The sequence below is a fragment of the Oryza glaberrima genome, chromosome 10 (assembly GCF_000147395.1).
Source record: "Oryza glaberrima chromosome 10, OglaRS2, whole genome shotgun sequence".
Classification (NCBI taxonomy): Eukaryota; Viridiplantae; Streptophyta; class Magnoliopsida; order Poales; family Poaceae; genus Oryza; species Oryza glaberrima.
The window spans coordinates 5,145,220-5,166,520 of record NC_068335.1 but is presented as its reverse complement, the minus strand read 5'-3'; the positions used below and the strand labels follow the sequence as shown (position 1 = coordinate 5,166,520).

Genomic DNA, 21,301 nt, shown 5'->3' with positions numbered 1-21,301 from the left:
GCATAACCTAGAAGAAACCCTTCATCATACCGACTTTCAAATTTGGTTAGTCTAGCACCCTTTCGGTAAATATAATACTTGCAACCAAAAACTCAAAAATAAGCAACATTTTGCTTCCTCCCAACAATTAGCTCATAGAAAGTCTTTTTCAAGAGATGATGCAAATAAAGTCTATTGGTTGTATGGCAAGCGGTGTTTATGGCCTTCACCCAAAAGGAATCGGAAACACTATATTCATCAAGCATAGTCCTTGCCATCTCAATCAATGTACGATTTTTCCTCTCCACTACACCATTTTGTTGTGGTGAGTAAGTAACGGAAAGTTCGTGCTTAATACCAAGATCATCATAATAGTCCTCGATATTGGTATTTTTGAACTCGGAACCATTGTCACTCCTAATTTTCACAATAGTGCAACTAAATTCATTTTGGGCCCTTTTTGCAAACTTTTTGAAAAGCTCGGCAACAATAGACTTATCATGCAAAAAGAACACCCAAGTATAGCGGGAATAATCATTAACAATCACAAGATAATGACTATTACCACCAATGTTATTATAGGTTGTTGAGCCAAGCAAATCCATACGCAAGAGCTCCAATGGTCTAGATGTGGACATGATACTCTTAGAAGGATGAGAGCATGCAACTTGCTTGCTAGCTTGACAATCACTACAAAGTTTATCCTTCTCAAACTTCACATCTTTCAAGCCCACAACTAGGTCACGTTTTGAAAGTTTGCTCAATTGATTCATACCAACATGGGCTAGCCTCCTATGCCAAAGCCAACCCAATGAAGTTTTTGCAACTAAACAAGTTTTCAAATTTGCTTCTCTAGAGTTGAAATCAACCAAATAAAGATTTCCATATCTAAAACTTTTGAAAACACAAGACTTATCATGAAGACTAGAAACGATAACCTCTTGCGGGAAGAAAGCACATGACAAGCGAAGATTACAAATTTGTGTAACCGAAAGTAAATTGAAATTTAGAGATTCAACAAGAGAGACATTTTGGATTGATAGATCATTGGAGATAGCAATTTTAACTAGCCAAATTATCTTTCCTTTACTATTATCTCCAAATGTCACTTTCTCTTGTTCTTTCCCTACTACTTCAAATGTGGTGAGCATTGCCCTATCACCAGTCATGTGTTGAGTGCACCCACTATCAAGCACCCAATGGCTCCCACCAGTGTGGTAGTTCACCTACAAAAGAAGATCAAGCTCTTTTAGATACCCAAACAAGTTTGGGTCCTTGGAGGTTAGAGACCAAAGCTTTGGGCACTCAAATGGCATTCTTTTTACCACCAAATATAGGGGAACCCACATATCTAGCAACAACACTACCATCATGAGCCTTCCTAAGCATATGGTGAGAATCAAACATGCAAGTCTTAGAGGCTTACCACCGAGGCAATCATTCACCAAATGCCCAACCTCACAATACTTGGAGCAATACTTACCATTGCTCTTGACAAACTGAGTGGCACAGTGAGAAGGTTTCTTACCCTTCTTTGGAATGAATCCAAGTCCCTCCTTGTTAAGGATTCACTGTTGCTCACTCAAAATCTTGTCAAGAGTGTTCTTACCCTTGAAGCATCTCGACAAACTCTTGTTGAGCTTGGCCACTTGCTCCTTAAGCTCATTGTTCTCAACAACAAGTGAGGCATCACAAATAGAAGTACAAGAGCTAGAGCTAGAGCTAGACATATCCATAAGATCATCACAAGAGGTAGAGATGTTAGATGATGCAACATGAGTAATATGACAAGTAGCACTATCATCAAGCAAGTCACAAGATATGCCAACATCAATGTGAGCTCCATGTTGGGTAGTGGAAAGGAGGGTGTCATGAGCTTCCTTAAGCTTCTCATGAGAAATAGTGAGTCTCTCATGTGAAGTCTTTAGCTACTCATACAAGACCTCCAAAGAAGCATGATCCTTCTTTAGAGCCTTGAACTTGACAATCTCCTTTTCACTATACACATGGAGCTCCTCAAACATACTCACAAACTCATCATAGGAAACATCATCACAATCATCATCATTTTCACTATCACTAAGAGATGTTACCTTAGAAGAGCCCTTTGCCATGAGGCAAAGTGGAGCGAAGAGTGATGGAGCCTCCTTGATAGCAACTACGGCCATCTTCTTTTTCTTGGAGCTTGCATCATCATCACCTAGAGAGACCAATCAAGGCGGTGAAGCCCAATCAAGAGAGACCAAGCTCTAATACCACTTGTAGAATCGAGATGTCGACTAGAGGGGGGATGAATAGGCGATTTAAAAACTAAATAACACTTAAACAAAACTAACCTAAGTTGCTGTAACACCCTGAAAATTCGACTGACAAAAATCTAAACTCTAAAAATACGGATTTTCAAAAACTTTTTAAATTAATTGCATCATGCCGATCCTATTCGCCTATTTTATTTGGATTTGATCTCGAAGTTTATTAATCGTGAGTAAAGAATAGTTAATTAGGAATAAACCTTAAAAAACAACAAATTGGTAAAATAAATATAAATTAAAATAAAGATTAGGTGTGGATAGGAATAAATAAAATATTATCGCGACCATATTTGGATCAATTAAAATACGATGGAATAAGAGTTAACCCTAATTAAAAATTCAAATAAATTATATAAAAATAAAATATGAGTAATATTAATCTACGGTGAATTCATTAGTTGAGATAACACAAATATTGAGTAAAATGCATATATGCAAAAATTAGGAATTGTTGAATCAAATTTATATGGAAAATACACTAAAATCGGGATAAATAGGAAAAGTCACTGTTTATTGCCTCATAGGTGTTCGATTTCGGTCCCTAGCCCTAGACCATTCTCTGGCACGCGCCCGGCCATGCCCCGAGCCCCGCGCCGCCGCTGCCGCGCCGTCGCCGTCACCGTCCCGTCGCGCCGTCGCCTGCCGCCGCGCCGACGTCGCCATCGCTGCCGCGCCGCCCTAGCCGGCCTTGTGCCCTGCGCCGTGCGCCGCCCCATCACCCTACGACGCGCCCCGTGCCGTGCTGCCTCGCGCCCCGAGCCGCCCGCCTGTCCCATCACCGCTCGCCCGTCGTCTCACCCCGTCGCCGTCGCGCCGCGCTGCCGTCGCGTCGCCGCCCATCGCGTCCTGCCCCGAGCCGTGCGCCGCCGCTGTCGCCGCCGCCGTCGACGTCCCGTCGCCGCCTCGCGCCCCGCGCCGCCGCGCCGCCGTCGCGTCGCCCCTTCCCTTCTCTTTCTTTCCCCCTCCTCTCCCCTATAAAACTCCACCCTCTCCCCATTTTCCCCACTCCATCTCCCCCTTCCTCTCCCTCTTCCCCTTCTCCACGCGCCACCGTCGTCACGCCGCCGCGCCGCCGCCGTCGCGCCGCCGCGCCGCCGTTGTCGTGCCGCCGCGCCGCCACCTTCGTAGCCGCCGCGCCGTCGCCCCGGAGCAGCCGCGCCGTGCGTCGCCGCCTTGCGCCGCCGTCGCCGTCGCGCCACCGCACCGCCGCCTTCGTGCCGCCGCGCCGTGCGCCGTCGTCGCGCCGCCGTCGCCGCTACCGTCGTCGGTAAGCCGCCGCCTCCTCCCCTTGCTCGGTCGCCGTCGCCGCCCCGGGTAGCAGGGAGCCGAGAGAGAGAGAGAGAGGGAGAAGCCGAGGAAGAGAGAAAGAAGCCGGGAGGGAGGAGAGAAAGAAAAGAAAAGGAAAAGAGGGAAGAGAGAAAAAGAGAAAAAAAAAAGAAAGGGAAGAAAAGGAAAAGAAAGGGAGAAAAAGGAAAAGGAAATAAATAGGAAATTAGAGGGAGATTAGGGAAGTTTAGAAAATTTAAAATAATTAGAATTTAATTATAGATTAATTATAGTCGTAGAATTGCAAAATTTAATATAAATTATGGATTATTCTTGGCAATTTCTATAAGAAATCAATTCGCGGTAATAATTTAGATGTAGATAATAACTAAAAAAATAGATGAATTCTTATAGATTATTATAGATTATTTTTGGGTAATCCCTATAAGTAATCGATTCACGGTAGAAATTCGGATTTAACTACTAGGGATTTTACCCGTGTATTATATTTAATCATTTAGTCATAGGCTAAATTAAATCGTATAATATTTCTAGGATTCCGTCCGATATTTAGCTCGCGATAGAAATTTCTAACCTATTATATGGATATAATGCTCGGTTAGATTAAATTAAAAACTTATGACAACAAAATATTTATACCCGCAAAATAGTTTGAATCGAAATTGGGTTTGCCTTAGTTCGCGAATAATAAAGTTAAAATAAAGGAATCGACTTTCGCATTCGACTTTCATTTGGATTTATTTGGATTTTGTTTGAATTCTAATCGAATTCAAATTGTTCTTTCGCACATAATTATAGAGACCGAGGGAGCCGCGGATCCGGGTGAAGGCCAAGACCCGCAAGACCTTGAGCAAGGCAAGTCATCACTATTCTTTGAACATGTTGATCCCAATTGCGAAATTGTTTTGTTTACAAATAAAATTGCATGCAATGATGAACATCCTACTTGTGATTACGCCATGCCTTGATTATTGTTTGCCCTTATTCCTTCGTAACCATGTTACGTATGAATCCCTAGTCAATTATGACAATTGCTTAGAAATGCTATTCTAGAATCATGCATACTCATATTTATCAAATGCTATATGATTGGGCAATTACCTTTGGGAAGGTAATTGAGATGCGGCATGTGGGGACATGAGCGCCACATTGCCATGATGTTGATGACATGATTTGTGAAAGGAGAAATAAAAATTAAACAATTGTTTTCGACTGGGGCGGACGGAGGATTTGGGTGGTATCTGGGAAAGGCTAGTACCGTCCCCGGTCAATTAAGGACCGAGCCATGAAGTTAAGCATGAAACGACCCCCGTACAACCGTACTTCTCGAATGGGTATAGACCTAGCGGATTAGATAGCCGAGCAGAGGCAGTATCCCTGCATAGATGGTTCACCCCCTGAGTGAGGCAGGTGCGCTACGATGGGACAGCCGTTGAGGTAGGGCCGAGAGGCGTGCTCTACATCGGTGTCGCTATTGGTAGGACTGCCATGAGTGTGTGAGAGAGAGAACTTAACTTGAACCATAATTTAATATGTGTGAGACTTCTCTTTCCCGGGAACGCCAGAACTCCTCTCACTGCTAGAAACATGGACACCTAGAGTGCATGAGGATTTAAGTTCATGGAGCGGGTACTGCCAATGCGAGGTTATCGAAAAGCTTTGCCTTGGTGCGTCTCATGTGTTGGGACAAGGCTCATGTGTTGGGCAGTCGCGGAGTGCGGGTAAAGTGTACATCCACTGCAGTGTGAGTAAACCAAATCTATTCGAATAGCCGTGCTCGCGGTTATTGAGCACCGGGACATGTATTACACTTGGCTAGATTCTAAATTCTTTAACTTGTGTGGGATGGGATATTGCATGATGATTTTTACGCTGATGGAGCCACTTCCTGAGAGGCGGGAATGTGGACGTCCTCAGAAAATCATGACGACTCAATGGCGGGAAGCTATCCTTGGGATCACAATGGATGGTGGACAGAACCGTCATTGTTTAATATGAACATTGGTATTAAAATTTGATCAGTCTGTGCAGGTCTTAGGCTTGTGAAAAGAATTACAAAACTGGCTTTTTGCGAAGGAACCATAGCCATCCTTTGAATACCCCTATCATGTGCATTCTTGCTGTGATGGCTTGCTGAGTACGGTTGGTACTCACCCTTGCAAATATAAAATTAATCAGAAGCGGGAGATGAAGCTTCGGAGGATCCCTATGCCTACTACCAGGAAGGAGATGAAGACGATGGCGCTCAGTAGGTCTTAGTTACGGTCGTTGCCTGTGGCAATGGCGTGCCGCTGCCTTAACTCTGCTGCCTTACCTACTTCTGTTTTTGGAATGTATTCCAGACCGCTTGGTCCGATGATTTAAGACTGTGCCTGCGGGCTTACGATGTAATAATTCGTACTAGACTCTCGTGTATGTGCACTTGATATTTCAGCCATGAGTTCGTGTGTACCAAGACTACTTGATCCAGGGAAATGGTACTGTTTACACGATTGATTCCTGTTATAAAAACGGGGGTCCACAGTTGTTAGGCTCGGTGAGGGACAAGTGTAACTAAGCAACTAAGTTATGTTTTGCAATGCTAGGGTGACAGTGGCTCAAGTATATCTCTAGGAAAGTAAATCACACACCTAAATTAAGTTTTGCAATCCTAGGGTGATATGGCCTCAAATATGTCTCTATGAAATGTAAATTGCACAAATGTAAATGCAACAAATAAATGAGACAAGAGACAAGGAATTTTTCACCGAGGTTCGGAAACTCGCCGGTTTCCTAATCCCCGTTAAGGCGAGCCCAACTCCACTGCTCAACCACGAAGCTATCACACGCCCCCTTCGTCAAGGGGTGGACAAGGCGGGAGCCGGCCCAAGGAGAGGACTACCCAAGCCTCGATCACTGAGGGTAGTTTTACACAAGCACCCTTACAAAAATCTTTTATTGTAGGGTCCTCTAAATAAATAATATTTTCTACCTATATAGGTAGCACAAGCATATATATGCTCTGGTCATTTTACGATAAAGATACATAAGATACATGGTAGTATTTACTTAGAAAACCGTTAAAATTTTGTATTTTCAGATTTCAAAAGTAACTACTGATGCAAGTCAATAAGCAAGAGTTGCCATTTGCCAGCTGGTGGGATTGATATATGCGAATTGGTGGGATTATTTACTGAATATACAGTACTTGATACAATACATGCATAGTAAATTTGATATAATGGCATACACGTAGTAAACTCTCTAAATAAATTTGCTTTGAAATAAGTATATAAGCTTTGTGATACATTTTACAAGTTTGACGTAATCATGGTTAATTATTGCCATTATAATAATATTGCTTATTTAAAAAATTAACAATGATGGAGGTGATGGGCGTGAAAGTATGGTAAATTATTAGATGTGGTCGTAGTATTGTTAACTACGAACCAAGGTAAATCTGTTAATGTTATTGCTACACCTACACCTCATTCATGCCAATTATATTCTACAAACACATATATTTACGTTGTTAATTATTATTACAAATTTAAGCTAAATACTATAAATAGCAAACAAGGAGTAAACACATTTAATATAAAGGGATGTTATGGTCACGCGAACGTGCGACCTTATAAACTAGTTTCTGCTGCAAAGCAAATCAACAGCAAAAAGAAAAAAAAGAACATGCTGTATATTACACATTGCAAATATTCCGATATGGCTTAATCTTTTGCATTCAAAATTCCAAACATCAAAACTAGCCACTGGCATGCATGTACACATATCATTCACAAAAATCAATTTGAGCAGCACAAATATCCGGTTCATCAGATTGAGATCAAACAAAATGCAGCCTTCCAGGATCAAAGTGAGCATCATTTGGGCATTCCCTGTCTTGCAGTCCATTGAATCGTCCAGAACCAGGTTCTGGAGGTAAACATGATAGGGAGATCGCATGATCATGGTATAATGACATGAAGAAAATATACAATAATTGTTTTTAAAAGTGACTTTACAATAAGTGACTCATTGCCATCGACTGGGCAACAACTGCGTTTGAGATGAGCGGATAAAGTAGAAAAGTTCATCATTTTTCGTGTGCACAGCTTCCCAAGTTGCTAAACCGTACGTCTTTTACAAAAGTTTTCTTTAGAAAGTTGCTTTAAATTTTTCAAGTTTGAAACAATTAATATTCAATTAATCATACACTAATGGCTCACCTCGATTTACGCATCTTCTCAATCAGGACAAGATTGAGAATATATGTCAAACAAGATGAGCCATTAGGGTATGATTAATTAAGTATTAACTATTTCAAACATGAGCATATGCGGACAGAGGAATCGAGGCACTAGGTGTTCCAAGCTATTTAATTCAGGAAGCAATTGACAGATAAACAAGCTAAAATCTGAAGTAATTTTTTTTTGAACGAACGAATCTGAAGTAATTTGCAGTAACTTTGTAAGTAAATTGACTGATGAAAAGAAAACAAGAATACTTACTGACCGAAATTATCACTGCTATGCTCATGGAAGAGATCCAAAGCTCATGTTCATCTTGCTAGTAAATTTGCAGTAACAATTATGTTCATCTTGCACATTTAAATCTACTGCTCATAGAACAGATCAAAAGCTACCAATTACATTTGAAATTACGTGTTACAAAAAATATACAAGTGAGAAATGAATGTTTTGAGCACACAAAGAAATCTGTTGGAACCATGTAATCATATTAGCCTTCAGAAAGATCAAATTTCTGACCGATCCTTTATATAGGAGCAGGCTGACCGATCAGCCTCTATGACAGTATACATGAAAGAACAAAAAGATTGTCTAGAAAATATTGCTCTATCTGCATTATAAATAAACCATGCAAGAAGTTCTTCTATTTAAAAGAAAGAAATTGTGAATAAAGAGAGGTGAAATCTGTAACATGGATATCAACCAAATAGAGGCATCGTACAGCACAACAGAGAGTGAAGTGAGAAGGGGCGTTACCTTACATCGTTCGATGGCGGAAGGAAGACCATCAACAACAGCAGCAGACGGAGGTTCGCCTTGATCCAGAGTGGGAGCACGTCGCCACCGAGCCGGGAGTCGCTGCCGCCTCGATCGATGGCGGAGCACGCGTCGCCGTGCAGCCATGAAGCCGCCGCCGCCTCACGCGCGGTGTGCTCGATCCAGACAGATCCGCAAGGGATAGGATCAACCCTAGGGTCGATGGGTCATGGACTCGTTTCGTCGCTAAAATTATACTAGATGATGGGGCGTGCTTATTGCGCGCCTCCTGTATGTAAAAATTACATACAGGATTCACAAAGTCATGCCATATACAGTAATTACATGTGTAAAAATTATAACTTGACTTGAGCAAAACTAATTATAGAAAACACATTATTATGATGTAAATTCTTCATATCTTCTGGTAAATGTTGCTTCTTTTTCCCTCCCCATCTCCCAGGAACATGTGCTGTATAAGGAGCCTTGTATATGAGATAATCATTCCCCTTCTATAAGGAAAATCAGCATTCTCTTCAAATATAAGAGAACATTATGATAAATAATCGTTTTGACCCTTCTGATCATGAAAATCAACATTCTGCATTTCCCACTCGTCATGTCATCAATAACATCATCCATATATCATGTCATCAATAATATCATCCATATATCGTTTTGACCCTTCGATGTGTTTGGTTGCTTGTATCATTTTAGACTGGCCCATCTCCCTCATCCAGGCTGAGTTTAACCAGGATGAGGAGATACACATGCACTCGTTTGGTTGCTTGTATTGGTCTAGCTTGGTTATCATGGGATTTTGTTTGGTTGCTTGCATGAGAGATACGGTTTTAAAGAGATTGTGTTTGGTTGGTTGTATAGATTTGAGTGTAGTTAGCTCTCCATTTAGTTAGGTGAGGTTACCTCTACACTGCAATATGAAAAAAAACAGATTTAATTAGCTAATAGTAGATGTAAACAATTTATCACATGCAAAGAATAATATTGGTGTTTAAAATCACTGCAGTATTCTCTACTTAAAATAAGTAGCAGACTTTTTTTTATAGCAAAGCGGTAGAAAAAAAAGAAATCAGCACAAATATGATAGATCTATATAGTAACTGTCCTATATTAACGTCGCGCTAATCGCTCGTTAGGGAAAAAAAAAGGGAAAGTAAATGGGCTCGCGCTAATCTCTCGGTAGAGAAAAAAAAAAGAAAAGGAAAAAAAAAGAAGGGTGGGGGGAAACGGGCTTCGTCCTCGCCGCCGCTCGCTCCATACTATCCGCCGCTCATCCTCGTCTCTCCCGTCGTCATCGGAGCTCATTGCTGCCGTTGCCCGTTGTGCCCCTCAAGCATTCAGATTCGGGTATCATTCTCTAGGGTTCTAGGCTCTAGACCTCTTTCATCCACTCTTCTTCCTCCGGATCTGACCGAGCTCAAGGTCGTGTGGCATTCAGATTGGGCAGCCTCAAGCTCGTGGTGGTTTGATTTGGCGGCACCGATGGCTGCTCGTCGTAGCTATTGAAGACGAGGGTGAGGGGGCTCCATGCGGCGATGGAGATGGCGACGAACAAGGCAACGGTTGGGCGAGCAAATGGGGAAGAGGGAGGGTGAGGGGAGCACGAGCCTCTGCACGTGCTCATCCCCGCGCCTGCACCCGCACAGCCAGGATGAGGAGCGAAGGTCATTTTCTGCGTTTCCAGCGGGCCTGGCTCGGGAGGCCTATTTGCACGACTAGAGCCAGGCCCCGAAGGCCGTGCAGCCAACCAAACATGGCTTGCCTGCACCCACGCGTGCGAGCCAGGCACGGTGCAGGCAACCAAACACGCCCTAAAGCAACCAATGCACCATAAGGAAGAAAGAAACACATCTTTGAAGTAATATATAGCATAGTACAAAAATGGTGTGCGTTGTTTGAGTCTTATATACGTCCTTAACAATGCTTCCAGACTTTGCTAATGAAAGGCTAGCACGCACCATTCAGAATTCCGTACCTAGTATATTCCGTACCTTAAGTTTGAACATAAGGTAGTAATCATGTTACTAACCAATTTGTTTTTTTAGAACCATAATTGTGGTACAACAGAGGAAACAGACATAATTCTGGGAGAGAGGGATACCTCATACGAAGAGAAAATGGTTGGTTGTAATCGCTTGATGTCGAAAGTTGCTCTGACCACATTTGTTAAAATCTGATGCAGACTGGTGCCTCCTAATTTCTCTCTTACAACTTCATGAAGGTGCTTATCATCATAGGAAGGTCCTGACATTGATCGAAACATCCTCATCATCCCACCAAACGGACCCCTAAGAGAGAAGCAAAATGTCAACCAGCCTGAATCTGATCATAAAAAAAACTGCAGTATATGTATTCACCTGAGCTGTGGAAAACTTTTTGGAGCATGGTTCATATAAAATGCTTCAATATCCTTGGCTGCAAAAGGTGGTCTTCTTTTCTTGTTTGGTGCAGTCAGGATCGCAGTCACTAACCCCCCTGTGCTAGTCCCAGCAATGACATCAAAGTAGTCGGCTATTCGGGCTTCCTCTCCTTCAAGTTTCTTGAGAAATTAGACAGAAAAGATTTCATGAGAAGCAGTCAAGGACATGAACTGCGTATAATCTGAACAGTTCATTTTGTGCACATACACAGTTATGCCACTATAGAGAGCGAGGCAGCATGTAGATGAAACAGAGACTGAAATGAAAAGGGAAATTTAATTTAGCATGCCAAGTTTATTTTTTGTGGTACCACAACATTCAATTCACCATCTATAGATGGGACATAACAATGAGATTTTCTCAATTAGCAGAAAAATTGTTATGGCTGTTCCAGCCGTATCAAAAATGAATTCAGAATATTGGATGCAGAAAGAAATGCTGAAAAACCTCAGCAACTGTTGAACAATTACATCTGCTTAGAAGAAATGGTTAAAGACATAACATATGGCAAAAAAGATCAGTAAATCTCATTCTGGCACTAATGCAAAAGATTCTTAAGAATTAAGATGTACTTCGGCTACAAAAGGATGTCATAATTTATAGAAAGATATGGCTACTGAATTAAGTTTGAATCTAAATTGTTTAAATTTAAAACAAGCAAACCAAACAAATGTCTTTTCCTAACCCTAGAGCACCAGTTTTTCCTCATCCTTGGAACTTATCTCTAGACAACTTAGAGTTACCTTGGCCACGAAATGGAACTCATAGTATAAAATAATTATTTATCTGCAACTCTGATTCTAGAAAGGTAAGAATAACAGCTGGAATGATTCCTCGAATCCCTCCACCATCAATAGAGAGAACTGTTATGAGGTTGCCATAAGTTGGTGGATGTCTACAAATTCTACTTCACCTTCCATGGAGCTCAAAACCAAGATTGCCTGCTCTCAAATAAACTAATGAACAAATCCAGATGCACAAACTATGTAGAATAAACCTTTAGATTTGAGGTGCATTTTCAGCAGAACCACACAATTAATTCGTGTAGATGTGTGTAATCTTATAAAAGGAAGCGAGAAGCAGATTGCATGAACCGCTAGTGATTGTAGTATGAGCATAAGCTGTAAGAAAGCATCACTTTAAGGGAACTGTAGGTAGCAAGTAATCTGCCACAAATTACCTGTTAAATGAAATCTAGGTTGTGTTATGGCCAAACTGAATACAATGGCTAGAAGGAAGAGTCTACTCTTTTACCCCAATTAAAACTGAAAAGACAATGCAATGGCTAGAAGAATAGAATCAAGGGGAAAATCTACCTCGATCATGATATCCAAGGGATGCTCTCTGAACTGATACAAACAAAAAGGTTAACATAGGGGAGAAGCCTATTGAGTACCAGAGCACTTGGTAAGTTCAATAACACCATCACAATTATTTGCGGCTGTCCAAAGCTGAAAAAGAAAACATATCACATTATACGTTAAAAAAAAACTTAAGAACACAATTCATATTTCCAGCATAATCAAGCTGAGCCATTAAATGAAGCAGAACCGAGTATCAATGAGCACCTAATAACATAAACACAAATATACCTCAAGGATGCCCATTGGCCTTAAAATGTAGACATGTAACATGCCGCAAAGAAGATCAAATGACATCTGCAATTATAACTGACAATGATTTAATACTCACATGGGAAAGCAATCAAAGCAGTTGTCGTGATCCAGTTAAGCATAGTGAAATTTATTTACGTTATATGCGGATGATATAGGAGAGGATGAAAATAAAAGGGAAATTAAATAGCACAAACAGCATCTATAAGAAGTTAAAAGCATCACATAACAGCAAGGAATCAGCTATAGTACTATAGCCAGAGGAGCAAGCTATACAAGGGGTATGATTTACAATAATGTAGTTAGGATTAGTACTTAATGGTGCGATGATTGTCATGCAAGTGAAGGGAATGCCTCATGATATACAATATTTCTGCTCATGCTTCTGATTCCCTCTCACATCTGACCTTGCTCAATTGCTCGTGGACGATAAAACTTGTAACATGGGCAGGTAGCTGAAGTGAAGTGATCAGAGAACATCTGCATTAACAAATCTGATGCATGAAAATTACTAATTAATATTGGGTGAATGTCTGAATATACAGAATGGAATCTAACATCAAATAGCATAGGGAGATAAAAACAAACCTCTACGGGTCGCCAAGGCTAGCCATCATATCTGCTCGCACATCGTGCCGCAGCCGACCGTCCTGATCTCCGCTTTTTTCTTCGGGACATATCGTCAATCTTGACTCCAACTCTGCCATCATGCTTGGAGCTCACCTCAGCATAAGATTTGCAAGACCACCGCTGATTTGAGGTCATTGGAAGAGGATAAAAAAAAATTGAGGTGTGGCCCAAAGCCAAGTGCAGGCTGAACACACAAACAACATTTTCTCAATGGCATAATCTTATGGGATAGTAATTAAACCCAACCAGTCAACATTCAACAAGACCACAGTCCATTTGCAAACATGCTTAATAAAGAAAGTATCTAAAAATACATTGACAAATGACGATTCGGCAATAGATGACCAATTTATCAATGATTTTAATTTGTAGACCATAGATCACAATAGATGACCAATTTATCAATGATTTTAATTTGTAGACCATAGATCATAAATGTCAGTACAAATTTTTCATATGTATTTGTCATATTTGCACTGACAAAGTATTAATTTGTATTGAAGAGAAATTTTTCACTGTGCTTACTTTCATATTTGTACTGACATTTATCATAATTTTATTTCTAGAGCAATAAGCGCAGTGTAAACATTTTGGTTGATCATGACAGTAAAGGCAGTTTTGTCCGGTTACAAATATATGTATGGTAATATGCAAGCAAATTATGCCCAATACTGAGGCACTTACACAGTGTTGGTAGTTTGGCAACCCTCTTTATAAACTGAACCAGAAAAGACAGAAAAAAAAAAACAGAACTAAGTTCACACTACAGCTCATGTTCAGAGCCACAAGCAATGACTACATGGTGCTTGCTGTCGATGTGCTAAATAGACCAGGAAATGAAGAAATTGCACATTTCCACAAAATTAATGATCCCATCATTGACTGCACAATAGATCTTGAAACCCAACAGCTAAGTAATCCCATTACATTGCCATTCATCATGAGCAAGAGCAATCAAATAAATGGTTCTAACCAACAACACCCAAAGTTCATAAATACATCATGAGCAAGGGATGAATACATACCTTAGCTATTTAGATAGGTCCAAAACTATAATTCGACAGAAGCGATGTATCCTCTACTCACAAGTTGCACTGAAGAACATCATGAAAGAAGAATGATATCAATGTGAGGTTTACAGGAAAAGTGGATGGAAGTATAGGTTTTACAAATTAAAAACTGAATATTAAAGTTTATGATTTTAAAAAGAGGACAATTTCATTTGAATCATTTTTTACTCTAATTACTTGCACACTATTAAAGACAGATCATACATTCCAATCCTTTTTTCCTGTAACAACCATAACAAAGCAACTATATTCCACGAGAATAATGCAGCCAATAGACATGGAAGACCAAAGACTAACTTTAATTCAGTTAAAAGAAGACTAACTCCAATAAAGTTACATAATTGGAGAATTTTGTCATATCTCAGTACATATATGGTTTTCACACAATAGTTGCTTCACCATAGGACCTAGCACTTTTATTCTTAAAATAACATGTCAGTGATAAATAGGAAAATAATTTCTTGGCTAACTGTAATATGTAGGCAACAAATGGCAGCTAAATATAAACATGTTGTTCTTATGGCAAAGGATATATATCACCAAATGTTGTGACATTTCAAATCTATTCTTATGGGTTAATAAGGTAGGAGCTAATTGAAGTGGATGGATGTTCAATGAGTAAGCGTGTTAAGTATAGAAAGCTGTAGTTTTGAAATAAGTAATACTATAATGTCCACACGATAAGAAAGTGCATAAAGATTAGTCATGCAGCTACCAAAGAAAAGAATTATAAACACATGAACCTGAATTTGTCTTAAACACAATTGTAAAAAAGTGAGTACTTTATGGTGATCTCTATTTTTAGTATTTTAGACATGGCAGTAGAAACAATTTAAGCCATTGATAACCTTGTTTAACTGGACAAATACCCTTTCATTTGGGTGAAAAAAAGAAATTGGAAGGTATATATTGTTTGCACATGACTTTGCAAGCCATACCTTCATATCTTCACATAAGTAAATTACCATGCACACGTAAAGCATCCAAAATATTTTGTAGCTCACAATGCAGTAGTAAAAATAAATAAAAACCCGCATCTGATTCAAGAGATAGGCGAAGAACGGACAAGTTTTGCACACGAGTAGACTACATAAATACATTGCAAACACAACACCTAAGCAATTTAAAAATATACGTACATATGGTATAGGGAGGAGCATAGCATCAATTCAGCACAACTGTGCAACCACCCCGCGAAAGTAACTCAAATTTGCATAGTTCCTAACTCCACATGATATGCAGCCATAATCGCTTATAATTGAAAACCTTCCCCAATCAACTGAAAGTTGTTATCTCTGAACAAAAATTATTCATTAACTGGTTGAACATTGTTTACCAAAGAAATCATGGAGGACTTGTAATGTTATTAAAGAGCACAACACCATACGCTCTTAGACCCTGGACTGCACGAAGCATCCCTGAAGCCCAGTATTGAAACCAGCCAAATACAATTCTGGATTATCATCTACAGTAGCAATCAAGCATACATCTGAAGAGAAGAGGAAAAAAACAGGGGTATTCAATAAATGAACTGCTTACCAATTTCCTGAAGAGCTTTAAGGATGCCATATTTAATTTGCTGATTTTTGCTCTGAAAGTGTGAATTCCAAATTTCTCTCTACTGCAAATGCCACCATGGTTAATATTGCTTCTTAAGCAAGCCCCTTTCCACGGCTGTAACAAAAGGTAATGAAGCTTGGCTAAATGAGTAAAATGATCAAACATAATCAGTCCATCGCTTTCTAATTTCAGAACAACATTTTTCTTCACTACTTGAAATATAACATAAAGAGTTCAACATCTGCCATCTGCATTATTGCATTGTAAAGTTAGAGTACAGATTAACTTGCTAATTTCTCCTAAAAGAACTCATTGCTCACTTGGCATTATCTCTCTTATAATGATTAAATCTATGGACATGGAAAAGTCTAAATTGTGTCTTGAACATCTAGCAATTGGCAAGAACGCCCAAAAATGCAGAAAAAACGAGGCATTTTGGTCTCTTTCCTAAGAACAATTGCTGCTGCTTGTCTCTGAACCGTTAGAAAAGAAAAGAAAATCTGTGAAATGTAGAGAGAAAGTGCGTACGGTCTTGGGATGCAGGGAGCGGGAGGTGACGGCGTGGGAGAGGCCGATCCGCCTGGCGGCCACCCTCCACAGCCACGCCAGCATGCCCTCGCCATCACCGCCGCCGGCACATCTCCCCGCCTTTGCGTCTGCCCACCCACGCCTCAGTCGTCGGAGCTAACTACAACACCATAGGGAAAAAAGGGATCTCACCCTGAGAAGGCCGTTCATCTCTTCTAGCAATGCTGTCCTGCTGCTCCGGTGGTGCAGGCCGTAGCGACGCCAGCAACTCCTCCATGTCTGCACTCAAATAAAGAGAAAATGCACAGATTAATTCACCCACTCAAACAGAGAAAAAAAGAAGTAACCTGCTGTCTAGCTCTGACATACAGAGAGGGAAGAGGCTGTGGACGTCGGTGCCACAAGCATAGCAGGAGGAAGCAATCGTTGTTGCCGCCTGCAGGTACTGCTGCTGGCATCTCAGCTGCTGCTCGCCGCAGCCACCGCCTTCATTGATGCCAGTTCCGTCACCACCGTCGTTTCTTCGATGGCAGCGGCAACGGAGGACAGAGCAGCGGCCGTCAACGGAGGACAGAGCAGCGGCCGTCGGCGATGGTGGCGAAGGACGCAGCAGGGGCGCTCGGCGATGGCAACAGCAGCGGAGGACAGGTGCTGCGGCGGTGGCGCTCGACAGCACCAGAGCGAGGCGGTCCCTCTACTCACTATACTAGACTACTATAAACTCAAGTCGAGCTCATTACTGTTCACTGGCGCACATTGCGTTGCATTGCATCTTATTAAGATGATGGATCGCTTGCCCCACTTGCAAGCTGAGTTGCCACAGCATCAACATGCATTAGTTTTTTTAGAGAAAAGGCTCAGGGAGCCCAGCTTTACTGAAAGCTTAAAGAGTGTTCATATACATGCTGGGGCACCATTTTGTGAAAGAAAAAGAAAACCCAAAATAACACCATCTAAAGGACATCTAAACAGATCACACATATAGGTAACAGGTATCTAGCACCAACACAAACCCTGTCCCAAAGACCTGCAAGCATACTCAAACTGGACCCTAAAAGAAAGAAAATAAGCAGCATCAGCACAAGCTTCTTGCCCTTGACTTCTTCAGTGTCTTGATCCAGCCGCATTGCCCACATGCATTTGTCGAATATTGTCATTGAGGAAGTCCCTGGCTTCTCCCAGTTGAACCTTTATCTTCTTTGGCGCCATCTGTGTCCACTGACTGTTTCAAAAACGACAACATCTTGTAAGGTAAGTGGATTATATCAGATAGCAGGACATTCTGAACAATTATGTTCACCGATGCGCTAATAATTCTATAGGCTCTTCATCAGTAAGTAGAAGTCTTCCCAATCTCTCTGAAAACCCCCACCAAATTCAAGCCCCCAATATTACAAAGCACAAAGCTTCCATGGGAAGGAAATGCCCCCAAAAATACAACACACAAAGCCTCCATGGGAAGGAAATGCAAACCGCACAAACACATCCCGCAGGTGGCGGCGGATCTAGGGCTTGGGGTGCTGGTGCTCGGCGTCTTCGGCTAGGACCAAGGAGACGCCGGATGAGATGAAGAGGGTAGAGGCGGTGGCCGTCGGCGGGGGTTTAGGCTGGTGGCCTGCTGCGGCGGAGGAGGCAGCGGGGCGTGGAGGGATGGGCCCGGCCAGAGGTGAGGGTGTAGAAGGAAAGGGAGGGGCGGGTGGTGCGCTGGAACTGGAAGGGATCGGAGGTGAGCTTGCGGCGGTGGCTGAAACCCATCGGTGGAGTGGAGTGGAGTGGAGTGGCGGCGGCGCGGTCGGTGGCTGGCTCAGGCGGTCCAAGAAAGAAGAAGGGGCTGATATTATAGGATACAGGTGGGACCCACATGTCAGTCGAAGCAAAGGGCACGAGCCCACCTGTCATCCTCTCTGGCTCTGCTTCCAGAGAGACTTCCATGGCGCGACCGCGAGCGACTTCTTCCCGGTGATGGAGCAGAATGCAGAATCGCAGAAAGTGAGGGAAGGGGACGAGGATGTCTGAGCGCAAGTACTCACCTGGACTCCATCGGTGTCGAGGAAGAGGCACTACGGCGATCGCCGGCTGGCTGCTGCTGCAGTGCACAGAAGATGAGAAGATCGACTCAATCAGCCGCCACCACCGGTGCGGCATTCCTTCTGCAGGAGATGCTGCACCAGTGACCGTAAACCTTCACCTCCTCCTGGCAACCGATTTGCCTGCATCGATGTCCGTCGTGGTTAGCTCCCTGAAGCTGCAGGAGGCGTCCTCTCAGGGGCACAGCGAGACGGCCGTCCGAAAGCTCGACGCGCTGTGAAATTGAGCAAATCAATCAAGAACTAGTTTTTTTTTTTGTTTCTCCATTGCTTAGAAAAGTTACCAAATGAACTGAAACTGGTCTTGAACACTTACATCTATCCTATCACAAGAACCCATCAGGAGCTGTTCCTCGGGGATAAGAGTCCGCCCATCTTTCATCACGATCTCCAACAGCACAACGCTATCTCGCTCTTCAAGCGGATGATGAAGTCTGTGGTCCAAACACTTGTCAGAACTGAAGCTGAGGTTGCATATCAAGCAGAAGCAGTCTTTCAGATGTTCTTCATTATGATTCGAGTTCACGAGCTGTTGAACTGTCTGCCAACTCCGGCCCCGTTGCACCACCGCAACCTATATGGGAGAGAAATCAAGAACTCACAAAATTAAATCAGACTCTTTGTAGCACAAATTGAACTCAATTCAACGATTCCAATTTCCATGCCAAAGAAATGCCCGCAAGCCGCAAGAGAAGACAAGAATCATCCAAACTCACAAAATGAAATCAGGACTCATTATGGGACAAATTGAACTCGATTCAACGATTCCAATTTCCAAGCAAAAGAAATGCCGCAAGAAAATGCAAGAACAGAAATGTAACAGAAACAAACAATTCATTCCCACCTTGCATTTCGGGCTACAGAAGTCGTATCTCGGCGCTATCGGGCAACTGCAGCGGCACTTATCTTTCAGACCAGCATGTGTTTTCCTCGGCCTATCTCTCCCGAGCATTATCCACGTATTGTCTTGATGCTTTACTCTCTGAATCTTGTTCCAATCATAACCCATGCCCTTGTTTCGCACATCTCGATGACTCAGGGCAGGAAAACCGTCAACAATGGAAATCTGTCAAAAAGAAGGAAGCATGTGGAGTTAATTCAGATGCAAGATGCAAACAGGGCATGGAGATGAATGAAAGAAAGATTCTTGCTGCAACGCAACTACCTCCACCGTAACGGCATTGGTATCGGGGTGATGGATGGCGTCGTGGTCCGGACAACAGGCCAAGCATACCATGGCTGAACAGTGGGAGCAAAAACCTCTCATCACACATGGTGTCGTGAAATCCTCCTGCAAGATCTGGTCTATGAATGGAGCGAGATCCATTTCTGTTGAGGGAGAAGAGGGGGAGGGGAAGAAATCAAGAAACGCGAGCAGGGTGGACGGGAGGAAGAAGACGAAGGCGAGGAAGAAGAAGGGAGTCTGGGCGTGGGCGGGATCGGCCGAGCCGAGGGAGAACTAATATAAAAAAGGACACCTTGGCTGACTGACAGGTGGGACCCAGATTTACTCTCAAATTTATACCCGTCCGATCCTGTGTCAAGATTCGTGCTCCATATATTGTGTTTCCATCCAATGCTCGGCTCGGCGACGGCCACAGCATCTGTCGCGTCGCGGCGTTTGATGATTTGACGAGGCGGCCACGACGTTCGGCGCCCTGCGATTCGAGCGACGGCCGGCTCGCCGCCAAGAACCCCGAGCCACGGCGCCTTCAAGCTCGTACCGTGGCGCTCCGGCCGTACGCCACCCTTCTTCAATTCTCCGGCGACGTGGAACGCGACAGCCAAAGCCGCCGCCACCGCAACAGCAGCTAAGACGCCAGAGTCCGGGCGCCACCGCCGCCGCCGCCCGCCGGAGTACACCCAGTGGCTTCACATGTGAACTGTAATGCACTCCTGTATCTTGCAAATGCACAAGATAGTGAAATTTGAAGGAAAATTGCAGCAGAAACATGGGTTAAAAATTACAAGGGAAAGCACCTCTTCAGATTGTACGTAATGTCAGAACTAAGGTAGACATAAAAATGCCAGAGGGAATACTGAAAATATGTAATGTAACATACAATTCACTTTGTTCTTTGAGCATCAACAGAAGAAGCCACATCCTGTGATCAAGCCATATCAGCAAACAAGAGCAGTAACATGTAAACATATCTATCAGCCTTCAAATTCAGATTGAAGAAATGTCCAAAATTCAACGACACGAGCTTGACTTCAACAATCTTAAGGTGCTCACATTTATATGATCTTTCTTCAAATCTCATCAAGTAGGAAAATGGTTAAGTACTCTGATTGAGTAATTACTGGAAATCATGCGATAAGTACACCCGCCACATGCTCATCGAATCATGTGATAAGTACACTGTCTGATTACTGGAAAACTTTCAGGCATAGCTATAGCTTCAAGATACTGAATGTTGAAAAGAACATGAGAGAAACAGAAACCATGTTAACTAAAATTTACATTGAACAATGCTATACACATTTCCGCGGGCAATCCAAGTCCAGATTTCTGACACCAGAAAGGTTCGAGCAACTGACAATGGTAAGAAAACCTGAAGCAGAAACTAGTGATCTCTGTGAACTGTCAACACTCAGCTGAGTGAGAAGAAAATGGAAGAAGATTCAGAAGTTCAGAGAAGTGGTTCTGAAGAAGTTCAGAGAGAACAGAACAGAACAAGTCGGCGGCGTCGGTACCGGTACATCCAGCGGCTCGCGATGGTCCGGTAGTACCGCTACTGTTGATCTAATGGCTTTAGTTGGTTTAAGGTATCCTTTGTTGTTTTCTGATTAGGACATGTATACAGCTTAACAG

General features: G+C 42.4%; 1 long non-coding RNA gene across 9 annotated transcripts; it reads right to left on the bottom strand.

Annotated features, from left to right (window-relative positions):
- Positions 1–972: 972 nt before the first annotated feature.
- LOC127753189 (uncharacterized) lies at positions 973–18,203 on the bottom strand. 9 transcript variants are annotated; one of them, XR_008012505.1, is made up of 11 exons: positions 15,851–18,203; positions 14,267–14,335; positions 13,200–13,361; positions 13,019–13,105; positions 12,591–12,656; positions 12,315–12,449; positions 10,936–11,117; positions 10,680–10,866; positions 8,558–9,488; positions 2,073–2,179; positions 973–1,205 (listed from the first exon to the last, which is right to left on the bottom strand). It is a non-coding gene; the product is annotated as an uncharacterized LOC127753189 (long non-coding RNA). The 9 variants fall into 9 exon arrangements; XR_008012504.1 differs by having other exon boundaries at positions 14,267–18,203; XR_008012502.1 differs by having other exon boundaries at positions 13,200–14,335.
- Positions 18,204–21,301: the final 3,098 nt, after the last annotated feature.